This window comes from Humulus lupulus, chromosome 1 (genome assembly GCF_963169125.1).
Source record: "Humulus lupulus chromosome 1, drHumLupu1.1, whole genome shotgun sequence".
NCBI classification, from domain to species: Eukaryota; Viridiplantae; Streptophyta; class Magnoliopsida; order Rosales; family Cannabaceae; genus Humulus; species Humulus lupulus.
The window spans coordinates 182,284,193-182,296,968 of NC_084793.1; the positions used below are offsets into that span (position 1 = coordinate 182,284,193).

The window sequence follows — 12,776 nt, forward strand, 5'->3', positions numbered from 1 at the left end:
AATCATCTTCATCATCCATAATCTCTCATAATTCTTCTAATTTTGAAACTATAGTAGGAAAATTCTTAAAAAGCCTAATTACTGGGACATATTGGTCCATAGCTCTCATCATGATTTGCCTGGCGATTTGAAGGTGAAATATCTCCTTGTGAAATATGATCAATCTCTGAGTGATTCTTTCTAGCACTCCTATTGTATCCCTTGGCTCTCTAACTCTTTTCAATGCCTTAATGGCTCAGATATCATGATAGGTCAAAGCTCCATTCATTTTGACTAAAAACATAATGACTAAAACATTAGCTATTAACATAAACATAATATTTATAACACAAATACTTACATTGGCAGTTAGATCCAGAGTTTTTGCATATGTATCAAAGAGAACTTCATGCATATGAACTGTGGACTCTGATACCAACTGTAATGACCCGACTAGCTTAAAGTCCTCGAACCATTAAAACTACTAAGACAAAGCTATTATTTTCGAATACATACATAAAATAATAGAACTTTATTAGAAAATCCAAAATACGGGATCCCATTATAATTACATAAAATCATAAAGAAAACAAAAACCTTTAATTAATTGTTCAAATACTAAATGCGGAAAAACATAAATACATAATTGAAAAGACTTGAAACAAAACGTCATCCTCAATCTTTCCCATCAGTCCATTCATTCAGTTCTTATCCAATACACATGCCAAAGTTGCCATGAATCCGTCCCGTCTTCCATGCTCATTTTCCTACACCATTTATAAAAAAAGGAATGAGTCTAATGCCCAACAAGGAAAATCTACTAAAACATATCATAAAACATAAGATTAAAACATAAATCATAAAACGTATGAAATAAAAATATAAATCATAAAATATAGGACTACAATATTAATTGTCATTAACTCATTACCGTAGTATGTGATAGAAACTATCTAGGTCCTCTTGCTACTATTCGAGGTAAGTTTAAACACAATATAGTATATGATAAACCATGTAGGTCCTCTTGCTACTATTCGAGGTAGGATAAATCATAACTATAGTCTACGATAATGATAAAAATCTTGGGATTTGCTTATTCGCTATCTAAGTGTAATGCCCCAAATTTCCTAATAAGGTTTAGGACCTTGATTAGGAGGCCGGGAGGGACATAATTGATTTATTATGATATTTAATGATTATATGCATGTTTATGTGAATTATATTATTATATGATGGTGAATGCATGCATATGGGCTCATATTTTAAATGCAAGGGCATATTGGTAATTTGGCCACTGTGGGCGTAATTGTATATTTTGGGTGCATGGTTGAGATTAATTATAATTTTACCACATTGTATGTGGATTGGTTCGAGCTTTTCGACATGAGACGATCATGAGATGTAAGTGTTCAGTCTAGTCATAACGGGCTTAAGTTCGGGGCTCGGGGTGAGTCTCGGGGTGATATTAATGATTAGAGCATTACCGGGAATTAAAGGGGTAATGGGATGTGATTTATTGGTATTTGAGAATATGGAGATTAGTGGGAATCGGGGAGCGTTAATTATGATTAACGGAATAGGCGAAAAGTACCAAATTTTACCCTTGAAGTGGTTTAGAGGCTTTTGTTGGCTTAAGGGTATTTTGGTCATTTTGGGTTTTGGATATATATAACATAGGAAGGTTGTGGAAAACAGAACCAAAACAGAGCCTATCTTTATCTTCCTCTCTTCCTTCCCGTACAAGTCTTCCTTCACCCTTTTCTTTGAGTTTTGAGAGCCTATCTTGAGGAAGCAAGCTAGGGGGTCAAGCTTGGGGAGGTTTAGCTTGAGTACAGCCATTGGGAAGGATTCAAATCGTGCTTGAGGTAAGTTTCTACCATTGATTTCTGGTGCATACTCTGTTTTTGAGTTTTAGCTCTTGGCTTGTGAATCACTTGTAGAAGGTTTGAATTGATGGAAGTTTTAATTGGGGTTTGTCTTGGGTTTTGCTAAGGGTGTGGTATAGAACAAGTTTATGGATTATAATGGAGGTTTGAGTGGTGTTTAAATTGGGTTTGATGGATTGGTTCCAAGAGAAATCGTAAGGGAAGAAAAACAGGGGTTTTGGCTGAACTGGGGGGTTGCGCCGCGGCATGGCTAGGGAGAGCCGCGGCCCTTGGAGTAAACTGGGTTTAGGCGCCTCTGTCTAAGGGGCGGGCCGCGGCATGGCCAAGTAGGGCCGCGGCCCTTAAGGTCATTTTTGCCAGAATGGGGTTTTTAGCTTGGGGATTCAAGCCTTAGGCCTCGGGGTTGAACCTACTACCCGGTTGAGTAGTATTTGAGGTCCCGGAGGTTAGGTTTTGGTTTGGGAACATTTTATTATTCATTTTATTAATGGTACCCTATATGTTTGGTTATGACTAGGTGACCGCTAAAGGACTAAAAGCTTATCGTTCTCAAAGGTCGTTTCTTTTATTAATTCTCGCTCGAACCCAAGGTAAGAAAACTGCACCCCGTGTGTGACATGCATGGCTATGATTGATGCATGTTGGATGTTCAAATGTAAACATTGATAGCATAATGAATGCTTGGCGATCTTGCCCATTGCATATGATTATTATTGAGGCATGCTGGATGATTAAGTGTGATGCATGTGATGCACGAGAAACATGTGATTAGGGCATGCCATGAATGATGAATATGGGATTGGCCAGAGCTTGAGTCTCTGAGTTTGTGCATGATCATGATTATGCTAGCAACTGTTTAGTAAGCTTGCTGAATGCCCTGTTCTTGGATAATTGGCATATGATACACATTGATAGCATTGCTTACTTGTGCATGGCACTGACTAATTAGTCAGATTTGGTACAGGTGTTAGTATCAGCTGTGAGGCTGTGACTTATTAGTCAAGTTCGGCAGTGATACTGGACACTGATCACATAGCGCTGACTTATTAGTCAGAACGGTCTTAGCGTGGTTCACGCAAGCCAACGGGGATTAGATCTAATCGACTGCTAGCATTGAATGACTCAAGGAGCATTAATGCCTGACCGACCTTGAGGGTCGATGAACAAATAGAGCCTGGAGGCTAGTGGCTTACCTAGCAGCCACTCTCCCGCTACAAAACAGAGCTTAGAGGCTGGTGGCTTACCTAACAGCCACTCTCCCGCTAAAGTCATGTGTTACTCATTTGTTTGAAAGCTTTAAGCTCAGTGTGGTTATAATGATAATCATTTGATAATGTTTATGAAAAGTGTTATGTTTTCTTGCTGGGCTTCGGCTCACGGGTGCTATGTGGTGCAGGTAAAGGCAAGAGGAAGCTAGACCATCCTTGAGTTGGAGAGCTTAGGTGATGATGTGTACATATGCAGCTGCTCGACCGCCACGACCGAGGTTTAAAGTGGAACTAGGGTTGAACCCTGTTTTGCTGCTTAGAACGGCCTGTTGTAAATATTTTATGTAATAAACTCTGAAATTTATATTTTCGGGATCCCAATGTATATATTAAACGTTCTAGTGAAACGTTACACCTTAACCAAAATGTTTAATCCCTAAACCGCTAATCACTCTTAGTTCACGATTTTGGCCAAATGACTCGATTAGCGGGTTTAGCACTGTTTACAAGGCACACCGTAACGGTCCCAGGAGTTGGGGCGTTACACTAAGCAACTACATTTCCCAAGTGACTACAACATAAAACATATACATACATACTTACATATACATATAGCACATAAACATAATCATAACACATAAAATCTAACATATTTTCCTTACCAAAAGTCGGGATATTGGAGACTAGAGCGAGATTGAAAACTCCTAAAACCAAAAGTAAAATCCATAAGTTTTCTAAAGAAATGGAGATGGAAAGAAGATCTAAACAATCAAGATGGAAACTTACCGAAAACCTTAAGTTTCAAGAAACTCAAACACCAAACCAAAAGTCATTACAACAAGTGAGGATTTTGTAGAAAATGTAAAGAATAAGAGGAACTAATAATGAACTAAACCTGAAGATAAATACTACCTTAGATAGATTAGAACTTCGATCTACACCTCAATACCAAAATATCACTTTATCTTACTTCCCAAGTGTTTAGAAAAACTTACTTTGGAAAGCTTTTAATCCCAAAACCCTAGTGTTTCTCTCTAGAATGAACTTAGCAGCTTGGAGGCTTTGAAGAATGCTTGAATGATGATGAAAAAGGCTGAGTGAAAAGTCCAATTTATAGAGTTCAAGGAGTAAAACTAGCCCCTTTTAAAATGAATAATAATAGAATAAATTTGAATTTTCTGTTCAATAGATGCCCAGAACTCGGTCAAAAAAGTTCAAGAGCAAGTCAAAGTTGTTGATAGCTATTTCTAACTCGGATTCCACAGAATTTCAAATATGCCAAAGGGAGCCGATGTATCTCCCCCTATAGGCGATATATCGCCTGCCTATATATCTCGAGCCTCCGTGGTTTCGTTCGTGCGACATCGACGTGTTGTCCATATCGCCCATAAGCAATATATCGGCCCCTATAGCTGCGATATATCGGCATACGCTGATATTTTAAACAAATTTTTGCACACTTTCACCACACTTGAAGTTTGTTAAAACAACTTTGACTGAATAAAGCGTGATCCTAACAGCTGCTGAAATGTTCTAGACATTCTAGATCTATCCTTTATTAATTTATTCATCTAAAATCCTTAATAAACATGCATGTGACAAGTGTCACGTTCTTAATTATTCTATCTAAACCTTATGTTATAATAAATATCATTTCCAGGACCAGCTATATTAATCAAACCTTATGTTAAAATTAATATTTCTAAACTGTAGGTTAAATTTATAAAATCCATAACTATTTCTATGAGTTTCCAACTAAATCCCGACTTGAACCAATAATCACGAAAACTAAACCACCACCACCGCCACCGCCACCACTTACGCTACATTGATAATATGTAGAGCAGCCACAAATTCAAATTGTGAGTGTAACCCTAACCCTAGTCTTTCACTTTCTCTTTATAATGACTCACGATCGCCAAATTACCATCCTACCCTTGAAACAAGTTATTCTAACAATTTCACTAAATCATTTTTAGAAATTCTCCACTAAACTTTTTGTTTTCATAATCCATAATTAACTTATTCCGCATAAGTAATATTTATTCCATTATGACCCATCTTTCAACAATCTTGACAATAATGCCCCTAACACTCGAAGGAAACCATCATTCTTCACTTTAACACATATCCTGAGCACTTTTGGTATTTTCCAATGTAAAATTTCTTACACTAATATTAATATCACATAAACATATTCATATAATCATATAATATGTAATTTCAAAAAATTACAAAAATACCCATAAAGAGTATTAAATTACCAAATTTCCCTCAAAGAAAAAAACTACCAAAATACCCATGAAACGAAAAGACGGATATTACAACTATCCTCTCCTTAAAAAGGAATTTCTGCCTCGATATTCATGTTACCGTATCATCACAAATTTCTCTCCACCTCGACAGTCATTAATAGTTCAACATTTCTTTGTCACCTCAAAATTCCATAGAATCTTTCCATTATAATTGATTTCCACTACTTATGATTATCATGATATATCTTTGCTAAGTATTGTAACCATGTCCAATTATAAACAACATATACCCAGATACATTGTCGGGTTTAAACCACCCTCAATCTGGTTTTTTCACTATAATACTTATTCTTTACTTAATTTTCAACTTATTTGCCACCAATTGATATTCTTGCCACTTCTATGTATATTCTAGTAGCATCCCATCCATACTGATTCTACTTCATACTTTCTAAACTATTGTCATATTTCCGATTTCATAATCCATGAAGTTTTCTTTACAACTCCTTAGTATCCATGACATTTACGCATATACTTCATACTTGCCTCTTTGTCTAGTATCTTTATTGACTTGCAATATATATCCTCTACATTCAACTTCTCTTCACAATTAGATCATGCAAGCACTCAATATACTTTTGATACACATTTCCATAGATTCCATCGTAAATTTATTCTAATGTTAGATGTTCAATAATTCCTTTAAGAAACACCAAGGCTCATAATGCCCAAATCCTATTTCCTTTCAACTTTCCCTTATAACAACTTTCTTTAGAGGCACTTATAGAAGTACTTGCTGCATGTTCTCATCTGTCAATTCAACTGTATTCGTCCAAATACTTAGTCCTTGTATTTGGCTTTTCTGCTAGCCCTCAGAAGTAGTCATTCACTTCTGGCCCTTATGAATTCCTTGCTTCCGATGTGTCCAATCGAATGAGTGGGTATCATCTGTCTTTATCCCACCGCTTAAGGTGTTGTTTGGCATTCATTACTTGTTAGCTACCACAGTAGCATAAAACTTGTTCATACATATGTTGCAACACTGTACGATCCAATAATTGAATATGCATCATGTTCATTAGAACGCGAGTCTATGATTCACTTATCCTCTCGTCTGTAAATATGGATAAAACTAATGGATCTAAAAAATTTTATGCAATTCCTTAAGATAGTCTTAATCTTTTACAGATCATATCCAAATCTGTAGTCCGTAAAGCTTAAATAATTTTCCTATGTTTCCAATTCTGAGATCAAATTCATCGTGATCGTCTTTACAAAAAAAAAATCAACATATTTCCATAAATCCAGCCATCTTTATTGCTAACGAATCTCCTCCATACTGATCTTACTCTAAAACTTCCATGAGTCATAACATCCCTATGTGTTACTCTCAATCATGTTTTCCCCCACACTGAGTTTTAATTCTTTGCAACGAGTCTAGAATATCTTAATTCCTTGAAAATATCGTCCATCATATCCATAAATTACCGACATATTTGTCCAATTAGTTTATCTTAAAAGTCTATACTATGCAAGTATAAACTGTTTCTAAAATATGTTCCATCCTATATCATGATTTACTAACACATTTGTCATTTCTCGTAATCGTAGTTCATTTCACCCTATCACAGTTGTAATTACTACAATATTAATTCATAACTCGTCTTCCTAAAACTCTTCATCCATTGCTCCTACATACATGTCGTATGCTCCTCTGTTCTTGTTTGGTCTCCTTCATATCTATTGTCAGAAGTAAAACCATCATGATCTCGTGCAATCCTTCCATATGTTTGTAGCCTCTGTCATGTCATCTGAACAAGCGATGCCTCCAATTCTTGAGCATTCTTTGTGTAGTCATATCAATCGTGTCATGTAGTAAGCTGATGCATTGTGCTTTACATAGTTATCTCTCCTCCAGTGTCTATCCATTATTGTCATTGTCTAGTCCGCTTCAATCGCTTGTGGTTGTTCATTGTCTTATTTGTAATGAGTGTTTTGCCCTTTCTTGTCATTCTTACCATTTCTTTCAAGATACCATTTGTCCATTTTCCTTATAAAACCTCGTAAAGTTTGTCCGTACATATGCTGTCCTTATTGATGAGCTTATAGTAGGTAAACTTTTGTTAGTGTACTCTCCATCACTACTAAAAAATTGACGTGCTACAACAATTTTAAACTGTGGTAAGAACGTTCATACAACAGTTCTGATACTTTTATACCATGTAGTGTGTGTCATGTACTACTAGGACACAACAATTCAAATAAAATCGTCATCTCATGTATCACAAGGGACAACAGTTTCTTTGCAAATGTCGTCTCCTGTAGTACATGATACAACAGTTTATGGACAACTGTGGTAACATGACTCAATAGTTTTTAAGCAACTGTCGTGCCATATGGTACACGAGACATCATAATGTTGTGAATTGATATACCATACATAGAAAATGGGAATTTGTTTTCCTATTTTAAACTACTATATTCATCCAAATTTTCATGTATAATTACAATATACTTAAGACCAAATCAAAATGCATTATTGCCTGAACCATGTAAGTGCATGTCTTAATAGTAGAAAATCAATATAACAATTAACAAAAAATAATATTTATACTTTTCTTTATTGAAACGTAGAGAGCAAAAATCAATAAAACAATTAACAAAAAATAATATTTATACTTTTCTTTATTGAAACGTAAAGCAACTTCAATAAAATGGTATCAAAATACATGAGAGTCAGGTAACCATTTAGTAGAGTTACATAATTACAATGTTTAGTCTATGAAGCTAAATTATGAGCACACAACTCACTTTTCAAATTCCTTTTACAATCATACTGCTAACGTGATAATCAGAATCCCTGATTCGCAGGGGGAAATACCGGGTAAAAGATGTGCAATCCCACATCACCTGGGAAAGGTCAAGTGTGATGATTCTGAGACTGTATAGGTATGAGACTACACAATTGAAGATGGCTTAAAAGGATTAATGGGTACTACCTATGCCAACAAGATGCATCTTCTATCTGGTAGTCCATCACTAGAGAACTCCAAAGTTAAATGTGCCTAACTTGGAGTAGTCTCATGATGGATGACCTCCTAGGAAGTTTTCCCAGGAAGCATGCGAGTGAGGATAAATCACGTTGGACAGACTCATGTTGGTGTGTAGGGCCAGTCGTCATTACAGAAAGTAGCCATAGTGATGTGGGGTGTTACAAATGGTATCAGAACCTTGATCTTGCCGGAAGTGTGGCCGAAGAGGACATCAGACCCCTAAGGGTGGGTGATTGTGACAGTCAGAATCTCGTGATCTGCAGGGAGAAAGACCGGGTAAAAGCTGTGTAATCCCACATCACTTGGGAAAGGTCAAGTGTGATAATTCTGAGACTATGTAGGTATGAGACTACACAGTTGAAGTGGCTTAAATGGATTGATGGGTACTACCTATGCCAACAAGATGCATCTTCTATTTGGTAGCCCATCACTTGATAACTCCAAAGTTAAGCGTGCTTGACTTAGAGTAGTCTCATGATGGGTGACCTCCTGGGAAGTTTCCCCAAGAAGCGTGCGAGTGAGGACAAAGCACGTTGGAAAGACTCGTGTTAGTTTCCAGGGTCAGTCATCATTCTAGAAAGCAGTCATAGTGACATGAGGCGTTACAACCAACAAGATGAAACAAAAAGGATGACTGAGTAAAGAAATAACTTGCCAATAACTTTTTTGAGTCACGTATGTGTCATTCCCCTTGAAATAATCAGAAATTTAATGATAAAAGTAAAACAACCATGGTTTTGTAATGAATTGCAGTTGGTGTCCTTGCACTAAGAAATAAAACCAAGTTCAAAAATTGTTTTGGTTAGCCACTGGAACAAAACAACAATCAAATATTTTAAAATGAATCTTAATGCCATTTATTATGGGTGATATATATATATGAAACACTAATGACTTAATCTATAATATATATATAATTTATTTGATTATATGTCATGTGAAACTATATATTTAACATTGGCAATGGAAGATATATAGAAAAAGAAAGATGGCTATAGTTGTAGAATACTAAAATTGTTTAATGCATGCCCAGAAAATAAATTACAAAACAAATTATAGAAAAAATTATGAATTGTCCATTTTCAATAAAAAAATATAAATGATATATATATTGAATATTATGAAATGGAAATAAATGATACTAAAACTCAATAAGCTAGCTGCCAAATTCATTTTCTAATATATTACACAGAACTAAATAAATTGAAGAGTCCACTACCCAAAGAATGAACAGTTTGTGGTTAAGAGTCATCATACTTTCAGCAAACAATAAATATTGATTTTTCATATTCATCAAGATTATAGTAAATACCACAATTTTCAACATCAGCACATCAATTTTTGAAAACAAAAATTGAGTAATATATATATATATAAATACATATCTATAAATATATATAAATGTATATAGATTCAAGTGGGAGAGGCATACCCAGCGAAGGTGGTGCTCAACTTCTTCGACCCGGCTAGCGGAGGCGGCATACCCAGCAAGCAGAGGTCCCGCTAATGTATAAAATAAGAACATTATGATATTATGAATAAACAAATTAAATCAAATCATTAAATGAAAGAGTTACATATAATTATCAACTGTATGTCTGACACAACAAAAATAATACTTGAATACAGACTTCTGCGACATTGGCCCTGGATATGGATTTGTTTTCTGTCTTAAGAAGCCCATCGTCTTTTCCCACAAGAAGTTGTGTAACACCACATTCAAGCCACCAGCCATGAATCAATACAAGTCTATTTCAAATTGGGTACTAAAAGAGATTCATATCATATATGAAAAAAACAACTCCATTTTGCATTTAGTACACCAACTCTTAAGGAACAACATTTTAGTATATGTACGTATGCACAAATAAAAAACATGACTCAGTGACTTACCTAATAATTGCATAGGGACATCGAAGCTAATCAAATATTGCTCAACGTTTCCTCTTCCAACTTTTACCTTTTGAGTTAAAGTATTGGTGTAAATCTGATACATAAAAGACTTTCATTTATTCTCTTGTATCCAGTCTAAACTTTCTTTTGTGCATTGCCATTTGGAATGAGCTATTCAACCATTTCATACAAGGAATAGCTTTAAAGTTCAAAAATTATATTGTTTGCTTAGCATTGTTTTCATACACACGTATCTTAAGGTACCAATCATAGACTTGAAAGTTCAAAAAAATACCTTGTTTGTCTAACCAACGCATTTCTCTCACAACTCAAATATATATACCTGAAAAATTAATAGAGTAGGCATGATGACCCTAAATTACTAAATGGTAAAACAAAACTAAAGCTATATTCAAGTAAAATAATAAACCAATAGCAACACAAGTTCCAATAAGAAATGCTCTTCATATCAACTATATGAATAATATAATAAAAGAAATGCTCATATAATATTTAATGAAATCAAGCAAAAGAAAAGACTTCACATTAGATAAGCGCTCATTGATTTGGTACCAAAAGAAAAGAAAAGAAAGATATAAACATTCAATATTATTTGTGTTGATTTGGTACCATTCAATGACATATCATACACGTATCCTTCGCGTTTGTGTTTATTTGTCCTCATGGCCATGATGGTACATATATGTGGCGGCCACCATTTGAGCATCTGCATTTGAACATACCTGAAATGGAAAACAGAGCAATTTTCTTTGAAGAAAAATACAAGTGCTCATTAAAAAGAAACAAACACAAATTCAGATTTAAGAAAAATTCTAGGCCTCCAAAAGAACTAAGAAGTCAAGCAACAAGACTCACAACTCAATTAGGAAGTAATGCAAGAACAGTTGGAGAAAAATCACGATAAATGTCACATAGCCAGTTCTTATAAATTAAGACCACTTATTCATATTTTGTTAGTCTCTTATGATTCGTCTATCTAATTCTAGTTGCAGGACTACTAATCTCTTGTGCGTATTGCATAACTTAATAAAAATACTAAAAAATAATAATTTTTTAGTAATAATATATATATATATAAAAGTATAACGCCTATGCTTTCATATTTCATGCTAATAAGCGATTATAAAACTCAAAAACCATACCATAAGAACATATGAGACTAGAAAGATAATGCATAGCATATATTTAGTTACATACATTGTTGACGGTGAGAACTTGTCAACGATCTAAAGTCGGAAAACTTAAAGCATATTATAAAAACTAGGTAGATAGAATTTACGAAATTGTAGATCATAACTATGAAGGAAAACACGCATATTGCTTAACTGCCTATGTATATAATGAATTTTCCAACCCCTTTTCTGGACGGGTGAAAATCTATTTATAGTGGAGCTCTAATGGCTCCTGATACATTGTGGTCCCAGGGGACAAGAATGTACTTAGGTAAATTGTCAAGGTAGACATAGAAGGTAGTGGTGCTGAAGGTTGTGGTGTCGACCTGGATACATGGTCAGGGGTGCTCAAGTAGTGCCTCCACTCTTCATATTGATTCATACCACCACTACTTGTCTGATACGGATGTCAGAGTCACATCTTTGTCTTGCTCATGGTCATACATCCCATACCCGTACGCGTGACTCGTACATGATGGTCCTCTTAACATTTCCAAGATACATATTTTCTTCAAGTTTCCTACATTTTGCTAAGTATAGGAAAGCTTACGAGTTATCATGAATAACATACTCAATCGTCTTCACCAATTCTAGCTTGACACCAAGTGATGATTGGGTCTCTACTAGTGTCCCTCGTACACATATTCCTGATGTTTCAGACTTTTTACATATAGTGAGAAGCCATAGTGAGGGTGTGCCTCACTGGTAGCCCCTGCTTCAAGAAGGGAAGCAAGGCTTCTTCAGCGAGGTACGAGGTGCATGTGATGGGACAAGGTGCCTCGCGCGAGTCCTTGGTCTGGTGAGATGCAAGGTCTCGCGAGGAGTCTTGGGCACAAGATAGGTGTCCTCAGACAGGCAGGGCTTCACATCTTCGGGTGTGTATCTTGGAACATGTACGTATTGGGCCTCACAATGCGAGGCCCTTATTCCTTCCGACTACATGGCATGTTAGGCCTTGCATAGCAAGGCCCTTCTGCATTTGGGACTTCGGCGTATACTCATTAGGGTGCGAGTGCCCATCTTAGTGCAACACTCATTAGGGAGAGGCGCCTTGCATATTGAGGCTCTCACATAGCAAGGCCCTTGCCACTAGGCATTCTCGTGCGCACGGATTATGAGAAGCGACATCTTCTACAAAGCCCCGAGTGTAAGGGAAGGCGCCTCGCATAGCGAGTTCAGCCTCATGAAATGAAGCCTCGTGAGTCATGCGAGTTTGGCTTAGTCTCGCATAGTCCCTTTGGTGCAAGATAAGAGGCCTCGCTATGTGAGGCCCTTATGCGAGGTGCTCATTGGCCATGTCTTCGCGTAC

At 36.1% G+C, this 12,776-nt stretch overlaps 1 long non-coding RNA gene across 2 annotated transcripts; it reads right to left on the bottom strand.

Annotated features, from left to right (window-relative positions):
* Positions 1-389: 389 nt before the first annotated feature.
* LOC133823451 (uncharacterized) lies at positions 390-10,364 on the bottom strand. 2 transcript variants are annotated; one of them, XR_009888339.1, is made up of 3 exons: positions 10,275-10,364; positions 9,814-9,884; positions 390-746 (listed from the first exon to the last, which is right to left on the bottom strand). It is a non-coding gene; the product is annotated as an uncharacterized LOC133823451 (long non-coding RNA). The 2 variants fall into 2 exon arrangements; XR_009888340.1 differs by lacking the exon at positions 390-746 and adding an exon at positions 9,061-9,148.
* Between the last annotated feature and the right edge of the window lie 2,412 nt (positions 10,365-12,776).